At 32.3% G+C, this 16,890-nt stretch overlaps 1 long non-coding RNA gene across 1 annotated transcript; it reads right to left on the bottom strand.

Moving 5' to 3' along the window:
- Nucleotides 1-14,560: 14,560 nt before the first annotated feature.
- On the bottom strand, nt 14,561-16,495 carry LOC120092753. Its single transcript, XR_005486143.1, has 3 exons — nt 16,145-16,495; nt 15,860-16,021; nt 14,561-14,750 (listed from the first exon to the last, which is right to left on the bottom strand). It is a non-coding gene; the product is annotated as an uncharacterized LOC120092753 (long non-coding RNA).
- Between the last annotated feature and the right edge of the window lie 395 nt (nt 16,496-16,890).

Raw genomic sequence — 16,890 nt, 5'->3', positions numbered from 1 at the left:
TTTTTCTCTTAGTTTTAATTTTTCTTGTATTTTTTCATGACATCATAAATTTATCACTACAACTAATAGTAGGTAAATTAACTCTAACCTTCATTGAATTAATGAATGAAATAGAATAAACTATTGTCTTGAAAATAAGAAGATTCATTTAAAAATATTAGTGATAAAATATAGGTTTTTCGTGACCATAAAATATTGACATAAATATTGAAATTGTATTTTTTAGCTTTGTTCCTTTAAAAAAAAATAAGTTTTTTTTTTTTTTTTTTTTGTGTGTATAATTTTATAGAACAAACAAAATATTTGAAATAAAAAAATTAACTACTCCAATAATTTTAAAAACTAATTTTTTAAAATCATAAAATATTGACATAAATATTAAAATTAGAATGTTGAGATTTGTGGAAAAAAAAGGTTTAATATTTTACTTAAAAAATGATCAATGATGTATCTATTTTAATATTTTAAATATATATACAAAATTGTTGTAAACTTTTTTAATAATAACAAGATTATGTTCCTTTTTAAAAATGATTTTTTTCCATAATTTATAAAACCAATAAAATCTTCGAAACCAAAAGATTAACTACCCCAATTTTTAATTATTACATTCAATAGATAAATAAGACTATCTTTTTCTAAAAAGAAAAAAAAAAAAGAGTTTTTAATCCAACCTATTGAAAATGTTTAAAGGAATTTTAAATAAAAATATAAATTATAAAATTAGGATTTCATAATCTATAAAAAAAAAAGTTATGAACGATTTTTTTAACAATTTAAATGTAACCCATAATATCTTTTATAAAAATAAGGTTTAAATTATTTATATCTATCATATAAGTAATCTTGAAAAAAACTAATACTCTTTAATTACTTTGAATTAGAACTAGAAGATTTCACACATATATATATGATGATACATATTCTTTTTGTGTATGAGAGTGACTATAACGATATATATGTAACAACATTGAAATAAAAATTGTTGCATTATGTATATTAAAATATCAAATTGCAAACATATTTATTTGATAACTTAATTATGAGTACAGAAGAATTTTTATAAAAGTAATGATAATATGACAACATTGAAATCAAAATTCGTACATTATTATTATTATTATTATTATTATTATTATTACAAAAAAACATATAATAAACAACAAATTTATAAAAAATAATAATCAATTTTTAAAAGGAAATTCAACCATGGTAGATGATCCTTAAAGCAAATTGATATTATTCAAAGTATGTGGGCATGTGTAGCAAGTTTGTGAGTAATGGAATTGCAATTGTGATTAACAAAGGAAAAACCTCGGGTTGCCCCTCTATGATGTAAACCATACAAAGAGTCTACAAAATGCTAAATCTAATTACCATAATGTGATTATCTATTCAAAAATAATTAAAAATTGTTACATTATCTAAGTTTTAAGTGTGGTAGTAATTAATTTTTTTAAAAAATAAATAAATAAATTATTTATTTATTACATGCTAAAAAACTAATATATTCAATTTTTTTTATTAAAGCGGTAAGATTTCACGTGCATTACACGTGTGTTTTTATTAGTACATTAAAAAATATATAAACTGCATGATCAGGGATTGAAGGAGATTTATTAATCATAATTTTCAAAATTTGGAGATTATAATATATGGATTATAAGAAATTATTGTTTTTTTTTTAAATTGAAAATTAAAATAATAAATAAATATATATAGGGAAAATTGCAAAAACCACCAATACTATGGAGTTGGTTGTAATTTCAATTTGTTCATTTATCGATTTTTTTTATTAAATTAAATTTTAGTTTTATATATTGATGGTTTCTCATGTCTCCTCCCTTCTTCATCTCTGTTCCTCATCTCTCATCTCTCTAGATAATCTCCCATTACCTATTTCTTCTTTATTTTGCTTTCTTCATGAGGTTTTTTATTACATGGTTTCTGGAGTTTCCGTGTCTTAGGTTAATTAAATTTTAATTTTTAGGGAAGTTTTTCTCTCTTATTATCTAATTTTATGTATCCTTCTACTAATTTACCTGGACAAGGGATGAGATTAGAGAGAACGTGAGAGAGGGAGAAACACAAATATCTACGAATAAAATTTAGTTTAATAAAATTAGGAGCTTATTGCAACTACTAAGAAACCCCGAGGGTATAATTGATCAAATCGATAGTTTATAGGTGCGATCGTAACCAACCCCATAGTTCACGGGTGGTTTTTACAATTTTTCCATATATATATGGAAAAACAATCCGAATTAAAAAAATATATAAAAAATGCATGACCAGGGATTAAAACCCTGGTTCGGGAATGAAAGGAATCCCCACGTGTGCTAACCATATGTAAAAATATATATAACTTCGTCATTTCAGTGGCACATGCTTTTCTGACCCTTTAATAGCTCAGCCTCTGCTTGTAGTTAGATTGTTATTTATTTTTTCAAAAAGAAATAATCTCTAGTAATACTTCTTTGGTTTAAACCCTATTTTGGTCCATGAATTTTGAATCTTGTTTTATTTTGGTTTCAAAACTTTTTAAAACGACTGTTTTAATCTTTGAACTTTTGAAAAATGTTTATTTTGGTCCCTACTATTAAGATCTTATTAGCTCTTTGATGAAATTGCATCTAACATGTGTTGAGCAAAATGAAAGTGAAGTAAAATGCCAACAACAACACACCAAACATACTGAATAATCAAAATCTTGAACGTAAAATGACCTTTCATTTCTCCTATAGAAAATCGTTTTACCACCTAATTCAAAATCAAAACCTAGATTTTTGGCATCTTAGTCATCTCATCATTCAAGAGTTAGCAAAATTTTAATAGCAAAGACCAAAGTAAGTACTTTCTAAAAGTTAGGGACTAGAATATACTCTTTTAAAAGTTTAAGAACCAAAATAAAACAAGTTTCAAAATTCATGGATCAAAATAGGATTTAAACCTATTTCTTTTATAAATTATAAAAATATATTTACATTGTGTTTTTTCTTGTATAAAAGATATTATCATTATTTACTCTATTTCAAGATTAAATTTAAAATTTATAGAAAATATAGTCACTAAAATTAAATAATTTAAAATAGAAGTAATCTAAATTAATATATGAGATCAAAATGATATTTTAACTTTATTACTGACCTAAGTCAGCATTATTATATTGATCAAAAGAACACATAAGTATGAAAAGGACAGTGGGAAAGATGAGCATGTATAATCAAAGAACACTTGCAATAGAAGAGATGATATGATAAACACACAAAATGGGGTACCCTACTTACCCTGCATAAGTTAGCCCCATTGTCTTGAATTCCAATCAATATATCATAATAAGATATAGTAAATTTTAGATATGGATAGTTATGATCATAATTAGTTATAGGTAAAAATGTACGAGGGATGTAGGAAGACATTATTTCAACGATAAAGTTATTTACATACCTTTCTAGTTACTCTACTCATATTTAATATGAATTGATGTATATCTGTAATTGAAAAAACGTATAAATCGTTGAAGATGTGATTTTGATTAGTTTCTATCATTAAATAACTAACTAACATTATGGTTATAATTACTTAAATTTATTAAACAATCTCAATAAATAGGTTTTTCACCTTAAATCACTTTCATAATTTAACAAATGTATCATCAATAGGTTTCAATTAATTTATGAGAGATATATCTTGCAAAAAGAATGGTAAATTCAAATGTGATATAGTACTAATACTACACTTGTTGAGTTGTAATACTCATTTTGACTTATAGAGGGCTCATGTTGACATGTGAGGTGTGGAAATAAAATAACCAATTAGGCACAATTAACAAGAGAGAGGTAGAAAGATAATTTAATGCAAATTTTATTACCATTTTATGGTTGAATAATATATGTCTCTAAATTTATAGAATAAGTGACAACTTATATATATTATATATGATCAAAAGATACATGGTTCAAATCTCTCCACAAAACGAAAAAATTTCAAAATGGACCAAGCAAGTAACTTAATTTTATTACATTATTACATAAAATTTATGAATTAAAATTTCATATTATTATGATGCTTGTAATAGAAGAGATGTGATAGACTCATAGAACACTAGTACATTCAATCAATATATCATATGGTAGAGTAACTTTTAGACATTTAATTAATGATCATAACTAACTCTGGTGAAGTTGTTCTAAGATGGAGAAGACTATATTTATGTAGCTCATTCTGTAAGGACTATTGTAGCACCCCGCATATTTTTTTATATAATAATGTAATTTCAATAACGTTATTATTTGGTAATTCAATAATTGCTTAGTTGGAGGGCATTTTTGGAATTTTGGATCTCAAGTATAAATGCGGGAATTTAAGTTTGACGGAAAATTATTCAATTTTGAATTTCAATGTGAAAGTTATGGCAGAAATTAATTTTTCTTTCAAAACGAAAATAATTTATTATAATTATACCTTCCTTTTTAATTATTACATTTATTATTATTATTTTTTAAACCCCCACCAACCCTCCACTGTCTCTTATACACATCTAGATGTGTATAAGAGACAGGTTTTATGTTTTCATATGACGTCTAATCTGCTGGTGTTGAGGCATACTTGTATGTTGTAGAATTATGATGTAAGGTTTACATGAATGTTGTATAATATGTTGTTGAGGATTATGTGTATGTGATGGAGCCATAGCAAGGATTTCATGTATGTTTTAGAATTGTACAGCGTTGATTCTTTGAACGTTGAAACTGTGTGAATATCCTCATTGATTAGTTAGATGCTCACCAGTTTGTGTTTCCTTCGGGATTCACCAGTTTTGTGTTTCCTTCGGGATTCACCAGTTTTGTGTTTCCTTCGGGATTCACCAGTTTTGTGTTTCCTCCGGGATTCACCAGTTTTGTGTTTCCTTCGGGATTCACCAGTTTTGTGTTTCCTTCGGGATTCACCAATTTTGTGGGCATACTTAACTACAATAGGATAAGACTCAGTCTCTTGTCTGTTTCATGTGTTTATGTGTCATAGATGGGTATCTAGAGGACATAGATGCCTCGCCTGACCCAGTGGTGGGGTTACTTACTGAGTATTTGATATTCATCCTTTCTTATGTTGATGTTTCAGGAAAAGGTAAAGATGCACCGCCGATGGCACAGCGAAATTCGTGATCGTGTCACTGGGACTAGATTTTTCGCTTCCGCACCTTGAAATTTGAGTCCTTATTTTCCTCTTAATATTTAGTTTTACTATTTAAAAATTTATTACTAAGGATTATTTATTTTATATACTTTTGTTAGTCTTTAAGAATTTTGGGTACCCTATTATTTGTTTTAACAATTGCATTTAATAAATGTCTTTTGAACTTCTCTTGTTTAATTAGCATTTATTTCAAATAACTGAGCGTCGTTGTAAATTTTGTGCATGCATTTATTTTAGTAACGACCTTACCTAAGTCCTAGGGGGTCGGGTCGTTACAACTATAGTTTGTTACGTGGAATTTTTTGTTTAAAAAAAAATATTTTTCTGTGTTTAGACTTTAGATTGGATTGTATAAAGATGAGTGCAGAGAGTTCATGATGAATCTTACTATTGCTCTATAGTTAGAGATATCAACATGATGGGTGAAGACATGAAAGCATACCTCATCCCCGGTTCCATTTCCCATCCCTGTGAAATTTTCATGGGATTGGGTCCTCTATAGTGAAAATTCTCTATCTCTACTTTTTTATTACCAAATTTTCATTTAATTTCAATGAAATAATTTTTTTAAACAATTCATTATTTTTTAGTTCTTCAAATGAAACATTTCCGATATAATTATTCTTTAAATAAAACATTATAAAAAATTCCCAATAAAGTCAACAATATTCTAGGTGCAATTTGCAAAGATATATAATTAAAATACTAAATTTTCATAATTTCTAAAAGTTAAAATTTAAATATTACAACATTATAGTTCTTCTAACTTAAATAGTACAACATTCAAGGTTTAAAAGCAAGAAATTAGAGGGACGAGTTGCGACATAGTTTTAGGAACTTAGAAGTTGTTAACTAGAGGGACGAGTTGCGTGTGATTACTGGAATCGTTGTCGAACTGAAGATGAATGGTGAGATTAGAATTGAGAGTGAGAACTCACTAGAAGATGGGAGAGAGTGTTATATTAATCTTTATTGTATTTTGTATATTGTATATTTTGCAGTGCTAATACATGGGATACATACGCAGATAAATAACTAAAAAGGAAATTATACCCTAATTAATCCAAGATTCTAATTAGCCAGAAATCACCTAAATTATATAAATTACTGTAACACCCCCCCTCAAACTCAAGATGGTAGAGTAAAAACAACCTTGATTTTGCGAAGTAGCTGAGTGACACGAGTAGAGGATAGAGCTTTGATGAAGATATTGGTTGATTGTTCTGTATTAGATATGGATTGTAGATGAAGGATGCGTTGGGTTGTACGTCCTAAAACTTGTGGTTTGTAAACATTAAACATATTTTATTTTACAATCAAAATGTTATTGAGGTTTATTAAGTAAAGTTGTTGTTGAATATGTGAATCACACCCTTTTAAACCTAAAATCCAATAAACTAAGAACCCATGGCTATAGCATGAATTCTTGAACTTTATGTAGAGACATAAAAATGTATCAAGTTCGAGTAGTGGGCTATAGTATAAGGATAAGGTTGGGTACCTTATCTTGGGGACATTATGGATGGGACCCACTTTGTGATTATTACAATAGTTGTTAAGTGTTATAAACGATGTGATCCTGAATCGTTCATGTGGAGACATGTGAGTGGGGGCATCATATGCAATGAGTTTGCATAAGATCAGACCACGAAATAGTCACTTTTACTTTATAACGTCGTTTACTATTAAGACTAACTATTTCAATTTGATGACCTAGGTAACTCGATCTTAACCCTGAGGTAACTATGAACTCCTATGTATTCGAGATTATCATTTAATCTACATAGGTGAGAGTGGATCAACATCGCCGACTCTAAGCCTCCCATTTTAGGGGTAAGACCAGATAGGTAGCTGGGGATATGGTCCTACAAGACGGAATTCACTCCTACCCACTGCTAGGATTAGTAGATATGTTGTTCTCTTAAGTACTCAGGTCTTGAACAAGGGGTCTCGCATTCTCTAAGGCTTGAGAGGGACTCAGATGGTTGGTTTGACCACAAATCAATTGTTCATTAGAGGATCATTAGGACTTAAGGAGCAAGATGTAATTACAGGGGTAAAACGGTAATTTTGACCCAGTTGTGATTACGAACAACATGTGAATGATCGACATACTGATCATGGTCAAATCAAGTGGACAAAAATATATCTACAATGAGAGAGTGCAACTACTAGGCTTTAGTGGAGTGTCTCGATATTTAACGAATATTGGTTAATTTAGTTAATGAGATTAGTCGATTAATCTTGGATTGTTGGAGCTCCTGATTTATAGGTCCATTAGGTCCCTACTAACTCATATCAGACTAATGAGAGAATTTGAAATGTTTAAATTCGGATTAGGGAATAAAAGTTTTAATTATATACAATATAATTAAAAATGTTTAATTATTGAATTAAAAAAAATTGGAGAGTCATAATATTTTAATTTGGTTTAAATATTAATTATATGAATAGGGATTCGTGTTTGGAATAAGTGTTTTTAATTTAATATTTGATATTAAATTAATTTAATTGTTTGAGTAATTATTTGAATTAAATTTATTTAAAATTTAAAAATGAATTTTATGAAATTCAATTTTAAAATCTAAATTCATTTTTAAATTCTATTTTTTTAAAATCAATATTAAAAAGAAAATTGGATTTATGGAGAATTAGTGGGAAATCCCACATTCTCCACTTTGATTTTACACCTAATAATTCCCCTTTTTTATCCTTGTTTTGGTGTCAAATTTATGTGCACTTAGAATGCATGCAATTCTCTTTAAATAAGAGAAAAATTGATTTGGAAAAACTTCATGCAATTTGGTCAATTTTGAAGATGTTTTCGTTATTTAACCTATATACACCAAAACCCTCAAATTCTCTTAAATTTTCTTAAATTCTCACATAATTTGGATCCACAATCTGTTCTAAGGCTAGAGAATAGTGGGAAAGACTCTAGCGGTAGTCCATGAACCGTTCGTGATCAGAATTCAAGGAGAGATTGCTGGATTTTAGAGTTCTCCAAAGGTTGTGCTTTAAAACCCTAATTTCTATGTTTATGAACATGCATGCATGTAATCTAAAATTGATGTAGTTAGGGTATTTAAGATCCAAATTGCTTCTGCATGTTAAATGTTAACAACAGTTGGTATCAGAGCATGTTTTAAGCACCCAACTTTTGTTAATTTTAGCTTGGTGGATGTTTTTCATGAGATGAATGCAATTGTTGCTAAAATGGATATATTACGGTTTTGGCATGTAGATTTCCTTCAATTGAGTTGCAATTTTTATAATTGGCTCATTGTTTATGGATCTTAATGTGTGAAGAATGGTCTGTAAATATTTAGATTCATTAGAGTTGAAATTAGGCTATAACTGGAGAAGATTTGAAACTTCGCAACAAAAAGGAGAAGCTGGTTTTGCTTCTGCCAAGAGGCGTCGGCGCTGTTCTTCGTCCAACCCAGAAGAGCCGAGAATGAGGATCTGGTCCAGCTGAACCGATTTAGGCTTTTTCAATCCACTTCAATCGGTTTTAAGTCCTGGTGGTCTGATTCGTCCTATTTGCACCCTGAAGGTCCGATTTAAGCTTTTTTCAACTGGTTTGGGCTAGTTTAAATGGTTCGAGAACGATTCAAAGAAGTTTGTGAATTATTATTGTAATAATTTAAGTGCTTGGTTAGGATGCCAAAACTGGTATGTTTCAGTATGTGTTTAATTAATTATGCATTGTGAATGTAGTATGCCATGTAGATCTAAAATCCTACCATAGGAAAGCATGTTACATGCGTTGAAATATGGTATAAAGGTTATAATGTATAGTATGCATGTTTAGGGTTTGAGATTTAGTATAAAATATTATATTAAATTATGGAATGATAATGAAGGAAATCTAATCAGAGATTTCCATGGGCAGCGAAAAATAGATCATTCCAAATTACAATCATGAATGAACATTACAATTACAGTAGTAAACAAAACAAATAGTTATGCAATCAATACAAAAATTACAACATGAACAATCAAATAAACAAGGAGAATGCTACGAACGTTTGTCGACTTGTCTACACGCTCTTTGCTCATGAACGCTCGAACAAAACAACCTCAAACGCTTGAACTACACGACCGCAACACTACAAGAACATTTCGCACTCGTCCTCAGCGATCACCTCGATCACGAACTTCCCAGCAACACGAACGGCCTCCACAGAACCTCGATGGTGTCGAGTTGAGTATGATACCACCAAGAAGGTTACCTTGGTATTCTCGGTGTGAGAATCCAGACGAAGGAGGAACGAACACTCGTGTACACGATTGGCCAAGTGGGAGAAGATAAAACCTATCGCATAGGTCGATGCCCAATTATTTAGCTAAAGCTAAGTGATCGTCTAGCAAAAGCTAAGCTATCGTTTAGCTCAGTGTCTGTCGCCTACAAAACATTACACGATCGTTTACTTCGCTCAAGTTGTCGCTTAGTAAATCGGTATTAGCTCCATGAGTTTCTTTTTGCGAGAGAGAGAACTAAAAAAATATATAATTTTTCAACCTTTTGTAAAAACTTACTAAAATTATGAAAACAATTTTCCTTTTATCTCACGATTACCATGAATCACCAATAACCTCTCACTCAATTGGTTATTAGAGAAAAATAATTAATTATCCAATAATTAATATTATTATAAATATAAATGATAACCAACTTATCATACTATATTTATAACCTATACTTTTAATATTTCATCTCATGAAACATATAAACTATAGCTCTTTTTCTATTCCATGGTACTTAATGTAAATCTCATTTACATTAATCCTCCACTAGATGTATCTCATACATCATACCGATCATATCATATATAATCGACTTACCTCTTGTCAATTTGAACATTTCAAATCAACACCAAGAACTAATCCTCAACTGAAATGGACCTATAGCTCGAAACTCCAACGATACGTGAATAACTGACTAAACTCTTTAGTCACGGGATCCATCATCCGTTAACTGTCAGACACTCCACTAAAGACCGATAGTTGAAGTCTCCTTACCACAGATATATTATGTGTCCATCTTAACCAATCAGCAGTGCGACAACCCTTCACAGATCGCTTGTAAGTATAGCTTGGCCCATAACCGTTATACCCCAGTAGTTACATCTAACTCCTTAAGTACCACTGATCCCTCTAATGAACATAAGTCATAGTCCTAGTATGACTGAGTCTTCTCTTCCAAAAAGAAGCTATGACCACTATGTTCAAGCCCCAAAATCAGCCCTTAAGGGAGCAATCTTTCTATTTATCCTTGCTTTGAGAAAGGAGTAAATTCCATCTTGTGTGATTGAGTTCCACGCTCCGAGATCAGACAAGTCCCCAAAAGGTAGGCACGTTGAGTTGGCAATCTGGTCACTCTCATCCATTTTAATCAAAGACCGCCCTCAAAGGCAGGAGTTCCCAAAACACTCAGGATTGAGGTCGTGTCACCTATGGTCGTTTAGATGAGATGTAAGTCTCTAGTATCAACGAAGTTATATATAGAGTCTAATCATCTCGTGGTCCAAGTCTTATACAAACCCCTGTTCGCACGTCTCCACATGAATGGTCAGGATCTATCATCTGTAGTAGTTTACAATACTTGCAAACCTCTACAAAGCAGGTCGTATCCGTAGTGTCACCAGAATCAAGTATCCCACCTTAATCCTTATATCACAGACCTATTTAGGTTATCACTTAAGGCAAGATCCACTTGTATATTTAATATACATGCTTAAGTTCACATAAGATAACCAAAGAGCTTTGTTTATTGGATATGAGTAAATGTCATAATTAAATAACACTTATTTTATTCATTAAACAATGTGTATCTTTACAAAACAACGAGACTCTAAGAGAATTAGGACACCAATCCCAACAATATATGTTATAGATTTGTCCAAGTTTTATTTGTTATAAAATGAATTAGATATTTAAAATCTATTACAAAGATAAAAGCATGCTCACCTAGGGTTGACAAATAATTTGTTTTAATAGTTAAAATAGATCGTTATCTTGTAAAACTTCAATTACAAACTCATCTGGCAAGATTTTGTCTAAGGCTAGAGTTACTTAATTTGACGGTTTATGAAACACCTGCTACCTGAGGATCAAACCGATTCTTGAGTCTTGTTAACCCAGTTTTATAAGCATGCGTGAGTGATGTGAGGTAATAAATGGTTTATCAGTTAGACATTGTAAGTTAAATTCAGTATAAAAGTTATACTCGGGTAAACACCTAGACTTAGGTTGTTTTAATTAGCTGGAATATACCTAAGTAAAAGTATACCTAAAACGTCTAGAACACTTCAGTGGGAGATTAATGATATGTATGATATATTATTTTTAGCCCTCACGTCCACAAGAGTTTACACCGTGAGATTCATGCTCGGCTTCGTGTCATTTTTCTGTGACAACTCCATTCGAAAAGTGTTTATATGGGTCAATAGCAAGATAAATTAGAGAAGTTGTTCATAATAAGTGAGAGAAGGAAGTGTATTAACACATCCTGCGGTCTCTTCCATTAGGTTGCACTGTGAGATTCTCACGTTTCACCTGAGAGTTATTTTTAGGCGACCACCCATTCAAAGGGTTGTGACTTGGGGATCGAAACACCGCAAACTCCTGTCATGGATAGTGTCTCTTAGTTCCGTTTTCAGCATTGTTTGCCCCTTGGTAGCTTGTTGATATCATGCTCTGAGATCTGAAAATGGAGGGTACAATTATAAGAATTACTAAGTGTTAGTAAGTTCTTGACAAAAAAGCGATAACTAAATGCTATAGGAATAAGAGTTATTCTGGTATTAGTATTTAGTAAGAAATATCTTGGTTCAGTGAATAAGTAACTAATTGCCCCTTGGTAGTGGTTATTCTGACTCATTAAAATATTGTTTCACTTAATAATGAATATGGGTATATTATTACTTTTTCTAAAATGATTGGATTTAGTAGCTTTTCACTAATAGAATTTTCTTATATTTTCAGCATGTCGAACTCTATTATACAACTACTTGCTTCCGATAAATTTAACTGTGATAAATACTCAACGTGGAAATCGAATATAAACACAATACTAGTGAGTGATGATTTAAGGTTCGTTTTAATGGAGGAATGTCCTCCAGTTCCTAGTTTGACCACAAACTGAAATGTTTAGGATGCATATGACAAGTGGGTAAGAGCAAATAAAAAGGCCTGAGCCTATATCTTAGCAAGCATATATGATGTCTTGACTAAGAAGCATGAGAGCATGATCACAGCCAAGGTGCCATAGATTCACTACAAGTAATGTTTGGACAACCGTCCACATCAATTAGGCATGATGCTCTCAAATACTTACAACTCCCGTACAAAGAAAGGGACCTATGTTAGAGAACATATCTTGGATATGATAGTCTACTTCAATATAGTAGAGACTGAAGGAAATCGTGCACGAGGATTTCCATGAGTAGCAGAAAGATCATTCCAAACTACAATCATATATGAACTTTACAATTACAGTCATAAACAGAAACATACAGTTATGCAATCATTGCAGAAATTGCAGCATGATATTACAAATAATCAAAGAGAAATGCTACATACATTTGTACTCATCGCCAAGGTCCTTGATCAACGCTCAAACACAGCAACCTCGAACGTTCGTCCAACACGACTGCTACACTGCACGAACACCACACACTCGAACTCAGCGATTTCCTTGGTCACGAACACCCTAACAACACGAACGTCTTCCACACAACCTCGACGGTGTCGAGTTGAGTATGACACCACCAAGAAGGCTACCTTGGTATTCTTGGTGTGAGAATCTAGAGGGTGGACTTTGTGTGGACTTGGTTTGAGGCAGAAGACGGAGGAAACAACAATCGTGTAAACGATTGAACAAGTAGGAGAAGGCTAAACTTATCGTATAAGTCGATGTCCAATCATTTAACAAAAGCTAAGCGATCGTTTAGCTCATCGCTTAGCTGCGTGTCTGTCGCCTACAAACACTACACGATCGTTTAGCTCGTTCTAAGTTGTCACTTAGTAAATCATATTTACTTGACAACTTCCGTGAGATTATTTTTCGAGAGAGAAAATCTCAAGCTTACAAAACTTAACATTAACATTACTAAAATTAGGAAAACAATTTTTGTTTTATCTCACGGCTACAATGAAACCACCAATAACGTCACACTCAATTAGTTATTAGAGAAATAGAATTAATTATCCAATAATTAATATTATTATAAATATAAATGATAACCAACTTATCCTACTATACTTATAACCTGTAGTTTTAATATTTCATCTCATGAAACATATAAATCACAACTCTTTTTCTATTCCATGGTACTTAATAATCATCCACTAAATGTATCTCATACATCATACCGATCATATCATATATAATCGGCTTACCTCTTGTCAATTTGAACATTTCAAATCAACACCAAGAACTAATCCTCAGCTGAATCCATTAAGCTACCAAGAGGACCTTATGGACCTGTAGCTCGAAGCTTCAACGATACGTGAATAACTAACTAAACTCTTTAGTCACGGGATCCACCATCCGTTAACTGTCAGACACTCCACTAAAAACCGACAATTGAAGTCTCCTTACCACAGATATATTATGTGTCCATCTTAACCAATCAGCAGTGCGACAACCCTTTACAGATCGCTTGTAAGTATAACTTGACCAATAACCGTTATGTCCCTATAGTTACATCTAACCCTTTAAGTACCACTAATCCCTCTAATGAACATAAGTCATAATCCGATTATGACTGAGTCTTCTCTTCCAAAGAGAAGCTATGGCCACTATGTTCAAGCCCCAAAATCAGCCCTTAAGGGAGCAATATCTCTACTTATCCCTACTTCGAGAAAGGAGTGAATTCCATTTTGTGAATTGAGTTCCCAGCTCCCAGATCAGACAAGTCCCCAAGAAGGTAGGCATGTTAAGTTCGCAATCTGGCCACTCTCACCATACTAATCAAAGGACCGCCCTCAAAGATAAGAGTTCCCAAAACACTCAAGATTGAGATCGTGTCACCTATGATCGTTCAAGTGAGATGTAAATCTCTAGTATCATCGATGTTATATATAGAGTCTAATCATCTCGTAATCCGGTCTTATACAAACTCTTTGTATAGGACATCCCCGCTCGCACGTCTCCACATGAATGGTCAGGATCTACCATTTGTAGTAGCTTAAATGTAATGACCGGACCCCCTAGGACTTAAGTTAGGTCGTTATTAAACACATGCATGCATGGGACTTAAAACAACACTCTGTTATGATGAAATAAATGCTAATTAAATAAGGTAAATTTAAAAGACTTTGCATTTAATTTCAAATATTAAAAATAACGATAGGATACCCATAAATCATAAATGATAATAAATAAATCTGTAAGCGATTCTTAATAGTAAGTTTTAAACATCAACACTGAAAGCTAAGAAAAACATGAAAAGAAGTTTAAATCTCATAAGTGGAAGCATAAATCTAGTCCTAGTGGCTTGATCACGAACTCCGCTTGTCATTCGTCGACGCATCCCTACTCTTATCTGAAACATAAACATGAGAAAATGGTGAGTATAAAATACTTAATAAGTAACCCCACTACTAGGATCAGGCTAGGCATCTATGTCCTCTAGATGCCTACCTCTAGTGGAACATATAAACTGCTCTAGTCCTCATGGGACACATACATCCATGAAAACTTATTTCTATCCTACTGTAGTTAAGTATGTCCACTACCTCTAGTAAGTCCTGTAAGACCCACAACCTTTGGGAAATCCCGAAGAAAACACAATCTCTTACATACGCATGGTTATGCATACACCTCTTTCGTATACACATAACCCACTGAATGTGTACCTCTTTCGTACACATGGTTAAGTATACACCTCTTTCGTATACACATAACCCACTGAATATGTACCTCTTTCGTACACCTGGTTAAGTATACACCTCTTTCGTACACCTGATTAAGTATACACCTCTTTCGTATACACATAACCCACTGAGTATGTACATCTTTCGTACACTCCAGATCCTCTCCTAGGTATGTATCACTTTCATACACACCAGCTTTAGTACATCTCTTTCATGTACTAACGCCCTTGGACGTGCATCACTTTCATGCAGTCACATAGTCTAGAAAGGAAAAGATATTGCATCTAACTTCATATTGCATATAACATTCACATAATCATGAATTCTCTAAAATCTCCTGATCAAGGTCTTGATCATGTTAATTAACCTCAACATACGTAATTAATCTAGTATTAATGGATCCACTCTAGTACATCACTTTCATGCACTAACTCATGTAAACATTCAAACATTTGAAATTTCATAATACATCATATAGCTTACCCACTTTCATAATAAATCACATAAATATGTACATCAACAAATGCCTCAACTTTCACCTAACTTTAAGACATTCCAGTAGTAGTGTCACTTAACTCATAATTTAGGGTCATGCTCAATCGTACTTTTAATATGTCTTATAAAATTCTAAATCATGTCCATACATTAACATGCTTCAGACATATTATCACATTCATATATCTTTTCTACCATTAAATCTCAGAACAGTTAGAATTATTCTTGTAACTAGTCTTAAAATTCTCAAAATAGATCATAAATTTATCGCAAGATTACTTACCTCAAAATTTGGGCTCAATCTAAACAAATTTATCCTCTTCCTTGCCTAATACGAATCTTGAATCAAATCCTGAAGTGTTTGCTCAAGTCGAACTACACTTGAGCTTCAGACACGAAATTCACAAAATTCGATGAAACAAACTCCAACTTTGGTGATCAACATCTCAATGCATAAAAAAAAAAAAAAAAAAAAACTTTAATCCAAAGCTGAAACATAATGGTCATCAACCGATTGATGTCAAAAGTAAATGTGCAGTCAAAAATCCCCAAACTGCAGAAATCTTACCCAAATCGATAATCCAATGATGGCAAAAGTGGACGGCGCTTATGCGGTGACTGAACAGAGGACGTGAAGAAGAAACTGACGTGGTGGCTTTGGACGGCGTCGGACGGGCTCGCAAACGGTCGGGCTTCAGATCTGGGCGGACGAGCGGCTGAAAACTCGCGAACAGCGCGGCGACCCACGAACAAAATGCCCAGTCTATTGGCGGCGACTCGCAGACGCGCAGGAGAGGGACGACGCGATCTGCTGTCGAGGACTTGGCTAAAGGAGACGGCGGCGCGCGGTGTGAAGGCTCGGCTGGAGGCGAACGATTGGTCGGCGCGAGGGAGCTGGGCGATGAGGCGGTTCGACTGGGGGGCGGTCACGTGGGTGAAGAAGGGGAAGAAGAAACTTTTTAAATAATAATAATAATAAATAAAGAAAATGATTATTTTAATGAAAGAAATAAAATAAATTAACATTTCATTTTATCCTTTCCTTCCATACACAAATAAATATATATTTTCAAAACCCTTTTCTTTTCTCTTTAAATTCCAAAACCAAAATCAAATCAATCTTCTAAAATTTTAAAATAAAAAAAAAAAATCTCGGCATTAACTAAAGATTAACTTTAAATTAAATTGATGCGACATAAATCCAAACTTTTCCTCTAAGAAAATTTGAATGTCGAAGTGAGCAAAATTGCCCTCAAATTTTACGAAAATACAAAATTTGAAAAAAAAAAACTTTGGGGTGTTACATTACAACAC

The sequence above is a fragment of the Benincasa hispida genome, chromosome 12 (genome assembly GCF_009727055.1).
Source record: "Benincasa hispida cultivar B227 chromosome 12, ASM972705v1, whole genome shotgun sequence".
Lineage (NCBI taxonomy): Eukaryota > Viridiplantae > Streptophyta > Magnoliopsida > Cucurbitales > Cucurbitaceae > Benincasa > Benincasa hispida.
This window is presented reverse-complemented; position numbering and strand designations above follow the sequence as displayed.